At 39.9% G+C, this 6826-nt stretch overlaps 1 long non-coding RNA gene across 4 annotated transcripts in view; it reads right to left on the bottom strand.

Annotated features, from left to right (window-relative positions):
* LOC120396769 overlaps window positions 1–6826 on the bottom strand; it is a 432090-nt gene that overhangs the window by 190980 nt on the left and 234284 nt on the right. The gene's annotated exons all lie outside the window — the stretch shown is intronic.

Here is a 6826-nt window from a genome sequence, read left to right as displayed (position 1 = left end):
ACTTAACTAGAAGTGGTAAAAGTCCACCAACTAGCCTGGCTGAAATTTTGAAGAAAGAAAGAAAGAAAGGTGTGTGTGTGTGTGTGTGTGTGTGTGTGTGTGTGTGTGTGTGTGTGTGTGTGTGTGTGTGTGTGTGTGTGTGTGTGTGTGTGTGTGTGTGTGTGTGTGTGTGTGTGTGTGTGTGTTTAAAAAGGACAGCTAAGGGATTTGATGCAAAGGTCTAAATGGTGCCATTAAGAGAATATGCTAGGATGGCAAATGATGGACTTTTTATTATTCCACATTTTAATATTTTTATATTTTATTGCCAATAATTACAGAGAAGTGTCAATCCCCTTACACCCTTTCTTTCATCACTTTGAGACCTTCCAGGTTAACTATGTTGTCAAGAGAATGTCACAAATCCACCAGTAAAATTATGTTTCTCATTAGGAGATGATCTAATCAATGTAACGTGGTATCTTTGGTACAGCCTACTCTATCAACATATACACACTATAAATGGAAAAATCTGTTTTTCTGTCACACTATCTAATACTGGGCTGCTTCTGCCACTACATTTTAGAGCTTGTCAGCAATTCAGTTACAATCTCTTATTTCCAGGGGTTTATACCATAGCCATAAAATAAATAAATAAATAAATAAATAACCCCACCTCTGGATGACATTTGATGTGCATTTTTGTTATAAGGGTTGATTATATTTATTTAGATTTTTTTTGATTGACTCAAGATGCCCCAGGAATTGTTAAAATTAGAGATGGACCCTGGGACCATAACCCTTTGTCTAAACACTCTTGAAGTCTGAAAAAGTTCCTTGCTTAAGAACATAAGAATGGCCATCTGGGTCAGATGCAATGATCCTTCTAGCCCAGTATCCTGTCTTCTAACAGTAGCCAGCGCCAGATACTTCAGAAGTGAACAGAACAGGGCAATTTATCAAGTGATCCATGCCCTGTTGTTCAGTCCCAGATTCTAACATTCAGGGGGTTAGGGACACCCAAAGCATGGGCTAAACTTTGTGGATCAGGACAATATCGCCTCCAATTCTGCAAACTCTTACATACATGGGATATGAGGAATCCGTCACTGAAGGTTTGTATGACCAGGTTAGACAAACATCTCTCAGGGATGGTCTAGTTAGACTCGGTCCTGCCTCTGTGCAGGGAAATGGATTACACAACCTCTTGAGGTCTCTTCCAGTCCTGCATTTCTATGATTCTATGTGCTACCTTTATATATGCAAGTTGCCCATTGGCTTCAATGGGATGACTCAACATGCATCATGTTAAGCTGGTGTGTAAGCATTTGCAGGATTGGGGCTCTAGTTATTATAGGAAGATAAGGCACAAGTAAAAGTTTTTGAAAGTATTCTATTAAGTAGTTAAAATTCTACATTAAGTCCTTTGTCTTATTGTTAACTCAGGGACTTAAGCGGATTCTGCGGGCTCTCTGAACGGGTCAGAGTTTCAATTGTAAAGGATAAACAGATGGCTGAGGAGGAAAATACAATAATTACTAACTGCAAATGGTTAAAGCTAGATGAAAAAGCAAAAGGAACTTTCCACAAATATTCATTTACACTATTAAAATGAATTCATTTCAGCTGTGCCAATGTCCAGCTCTCAGGTTTGCTTTCCAAAAACATTCAAGAGATCGAGTTTCACTGTCAAAAACATCTGTGGGAAGGCAAGTTCAAAATGGAACATACAATGTTTTAAAACTCATACGCATACAAGTTTTTGCTCCAGAACTGCCTGCATGATTGTCCAATCAGGACACAAATAATGCAGGTGAGCTTACCAGAGGTACCGTAAAATAAGCAACACAGAGCTCATGCCTCACTTGCAATCCCATGCAGAGAGTAAAAAATTCAAGCAACAAATAATATTGGAGAAAGTCATACTGCACTTATGGAATTCAGCTGCTTTTAAAGTCATCACAGTTGAATTACACACCAGTGCAGAGCGCTAATACATGGCCTATTCATCACTTAAGTCTTTCTTGAGCCCAACAGTCTTGAAGTGGTGCATAGAACTTGTGCTTCCCTTTTCATGGAGGTGAATTTCACCCTGACTGAATTATTCTTTGCAAAAATATTCTCCCAGATGTATTTATCTTAGCAAACATCAACAGAAACGGGATGTGAGTGGAGGATAGTATTAAAAAGTTATTAAAATAATCATTTCTTTTATCACAACAGGTTCATCTCTTGCAGTTCCTTAATAGCATGCACATCCATTTAAAATAAAGTCAATTTCAAACAACACTATTAACGATAACAAAAAACCATAATAATAATGAATGCCGTTAAAAATAATTGGCCACATCTCCAGTTAGTGTAAATCAGGCTAGCTCAATTGACTTTAGTGGAGCTATGGTGATTTACACCAGTTGTGGATCTGGCCCAAAATTAATAGTTGTTGATTTCAATTGTTGATGATACAGAGATTTTAAATTAAAGCTTCAGTGTTTGAATAGTTACACTTGTCCAGTTCAAACGGATTTTTGCCAATGTGCTCATGTTCTCCCGCAGAACTCATTGTTGGCTGTCAAGATTATAGTCTAATTGTTTTTGAAATTTCAGTTAAAAAACAAACTATAAATGAAGATATCAGAATTCAGAAATCACCCACTACACATCCAAATGCATTTTTAACTGATTATTATAAAACTACACTATGGGTACGTCTTCACTACCCGCCGTATCGGTGGGTAGCAATCGATTTCTCGGGGATCGATATATCGCGTCTCATCTAGACGCAATATAGCGATCCCTGAACGCGCTCCTGTCGACTCCGGAACTCCACCAACTCGAACGGCGGTAGCGGAGTCGACATGGGGAGCCGCCAACATTGATCCCGCGCCGTGAGGATGGTAGGTAATTTGATATAAGATACTTCGACTTCAGCTACGTTATTCACGTAGCTGAAGTTGCGTATCTTAGATCGATTTTCCCCCGTAGTGTAGACCAGCCCTATAACTATATTGGAATTGTATCCTCTATGCTAAAGGATTCCTTTAGACTATCACTCTTTGGAATGATCCACAAGTTTTCCTGGCCAAGACCTAAGTAAAAAGAGGACAAATAGTCTTGTGCTTCGGTTAAAATTCCTAACTGAGTATCAGAAGTTCTGGGTTCAATTCCCAACTCTGCCACAGATTTCTTAGGTGACCCCTAAGAAATAAATCCTGATTCAGCAAAGCACTTAAGCATGTCTTCACTAGGATTTAAGTATGTGCTTATATGCTCTGCTGAACTGGAACCTTGATCTCTGTGCTTCAAGTTTTCCCCCTGTAACACACTTGGCCTATTTAGACTTTAGGCTGTTTGGAGCATGGACTGTCTCTTACTATGCGTATGTTCAACTTCTAATGCAATGGGGTTCTTATCTTGATGGCAGCTTTAGGTTTGACTGCAGTACAAATAATTAATAATACAGTAATTACAGATAGAATAATCTTAAGTAGACAAATTAATGAGGGATTTTAATAATTTTGGAGACTCCTAGGCCCCACAAGCAGACAGAAAAAAATACCATTGAGGTTCAACACATCTGATAAACTTCTTCAATTCAAACCACGCACTATTTCTGCTGAGCTAATACTGCTGCAAGTTTGCGCCTGATAGTAAAGCATCGCTGAAGTGTAAACGGTTAGCTGTGCGGATTGGCTGAGCCTATCAATCAATTAGATTAAAAGGATGATGGCAACTCTCCGATAATTATGCAACATAATGAAAAGATTGGGAAGCCTGATTTAGGGCTTATTAGCCTTTGAAATCCTTCATTAGCCGTATTAGTTTCCTGCACCAGATCCTGACGGAGAGGTATTGACGCTGTACTGCAAGATACAAAGATCTGACTGATACTTTTAACTACAATCACACCTGGATTTTGTGACCTTAGAAACCTCAGTGCATCAGACCAAATGTTTTTAGCCTATGGTCTATCTAGAATATATTACATATTCCTTATTCAGTGGTAATATATTTCTGTTAAAAGCCTTCCTAGCGGTGCAGTGATCAGCCCTGCATACAGTTCTAGGCAGAATAGTGCTTGCTGAATTTCCTGAGGCATCATTCTTGTCTGTAATGGGAAGACATGGTGCACTGGCAAATGTGCTAGGACACCGGCCAAAAGAATTGTGTGGCTGCTGCAGTGAGAATGTCAGTCCATGCAATTCTCTTTGGTCCATGCTTATGGTGGATACCTATCAGCTCAAGTCCCAGGCCTGACAACCTCAGAGGGTTTTTTAGATTCAGAACTTTTCTTCAGTATAAATATTTATGTATACAGTATCCGTATCATATTCGACCTCTCTCGGTTGTGCTCTGTGTTGTCTCCCACAGAGGCTCTTAGCACTCTGAGCCATTATCACCTGGATGTCTGCCCATCTCCCTGGCACTTCCCTCCATCAATAGCAGCCGCTGTAGGGCTCTATAGCTTGATCAGCAGGACTACAATGTCTGCTCACATCAATGTTCAGGGATCTCCTGTAGGGATGAGTGAACCAGTTCAGATAAGATAAGAACTGACCTAAAATTTCAACCGCAAAGAGTTTCTGGAAGTGTGATTTACTTTTCTCTCTGTTATTTTTCATTTTCACTGTGCGCCAGGGTTCTGGGCCAGAAGCACCAAATATCATAAGAATCATTTTTTTTTTTACTCTCTCAAGACGAAAAGAATACAGAAGCAGGAATCTAACCAGAGAGCAGAACCTATTCTTAGATTTCCAGTCTTGATGTGGAGGTGGGAGGGGTTTGAATAAGCATCTGAAATTTCTGATTTGTCTATTTAGATTGTAATTCCTTTTGGCAGGGATTGGCTCAATGTATAATCCCTATCACAAAATAATGCCCCCCCAGTCTTTGCTGGGTCCTGGCAGTGCTACAGAAATCATCACTTCCATAACCACATTGGGGCACCACCATTGATGTCAATCAACCAATTGTCTCCACCCCGACGATTGTGTGTCAGGGCTTGAGTCTTCACAAAGTCCATTCCTGTCCACTCTTTTATGTTGTCAGTCCATCTCTTCTTCCGTCTACCTCTTCTTCTCTTCTCCTGTACTGTTCCTTGGAGAATGATGTTGGATAGGCCAGATGTTCTTGTTACGTGGCCGTACCACGTCAGCTTGCGCTTCTCCACGGTCTTCAGGAGGTCTTCATATGACCCAGTGCATTGGGTTATGCGAACCTCTTCATAGTGACAAGGTTGAAATATGAGATGCCCATGATTTTACGGAAGTATCTCATCTCTACCACCTGTATTTTCCATTCCAGTTCTGCCATAAGGGTCCAGGTCTCGCACGCATACAGAAAAATAGAGATGACCAAGGCGTGCAGCAGTTTCAGTTTGGATTCCAGGGAGATGTTCTTATTCCTCCAAATTGGCTTTAGCTTTGCCACTGCTGCTGCTGTTTGTGCAGTTCTTGCTGGTATTTCTGCCTTTCATCCTTCATCTGTGATGATTGCCCCCAAATACTTGAACTGTTTCACAGTCTCCAGCTCTTGTCCACTGACAGTGATATGTGAGCTGATCCCATCACATTTGTTTGTCATCAGCTTGGTTTTCTCTGCACTGATTTCCATTCCATATTTTGCAAAGGTTTCATTCGTTCATTTCACAAGATTGGTAAGTTCATTTTCGCTGCCTGCCAGGCCATCAATGTCATCAGTGAACCGAAGATTTGAGATTGTTCGCCCCCCAGTGCTGATTGTGCATATGTGATCTTCTAGGGCATCAGTCATCATGCGCTCCAAGTAGATATTGAACAGTGTGGGAGAAAGAAGGAAGTCTTGCCGGACTCCAACATTGCTATGAAACCACTCTCCTATTGTGCCATTGATGAGAACCGCACTGCTGGCCTTGGCATACAGTTGTTTAATGGTAAGAATAAGCTTACGACCAACACTGTACTACTTCATGGTTGCCCAGAGAGTGTAGCTTATAGGACTAACCTGCTTGCTTGCATATATATCTTTTCTTATAGTTTAAGTATTTGGTTTATTGGAATAGGTTTATAGATTTATATTAAATTAAGTTTGGCTGTAATGCAAGAGACCTACAGGCCATATCCTGTATGTTAAGCTAAGGCAAAGTTAGCATATCTATATTAAGACCTTTTACTCAGAAAGCAAAGTTGACCTATATCTTGTTACCTAAACAGATGAGTATCCATGCCTATGTCCATGACCTTTTATTTAGACCAATAGGAGAATGGCATAGGGGGGTTTTCAGTGTTGTACCCACAGACATAACAAGTACACCACAAGAGACTGATGTGCGTACATACCGGTCATCAATACGCACATACTTTGTTGCATATAATACTATATTATCATATGTATCTTTTGAATAGCAGAAATGCAATTGTAACTCCAGGTATTTTATCATTTACTTACTATTATTGATTTTAATAAAAAGTCTTTAAGGCTTTATCTGTCTCAGTGTGAGCTTCCGGTCATACCCCCAAGGGTCCTTTATAAATTCTGTGGAGCCTGATTCAGGACAAGAACTTTTATCTTCTGATCAAAGAGATTGGTGAGCCTAAACCCCATACTAATTAATATAGATTATTAATATTGTTAAAATCAAATAAAAATTAATAAATTAAATTCCCATATTATCCAAATTAATATTATCAGTACACCCTAAATCAGGCTACAAGAGCTTTGTGCCATACTCTGTCAAACGCCTTCCTGAAGTCAATAAAGACGTGGTTGATGTCCTGCTGGTGTTGTAAGTACTTCTCACATAGAACACGAAGGTTGAAAATCTGTTCTGTGGTACCTCTTCCAGCACGAAAGCCAGTCTGTTCTTCAG

The sequence above is a fragment of the Mauremys reevesii genome, linkage group 2 (assembly GCF_016161935.1).
Source record: "Mauremys reevesii isolate NIE-2019 linkage group 2, ASM1616193v1, whole genome shotgun sequence".
NCBI lineage: Eukaryota > Metazoa > Chordata > Testudines > Geoemydidae > Mauremys > Mauremys reevesii.
This window is presented reverse-complemented; position numbering and strand designations above follow the sequence as displayed.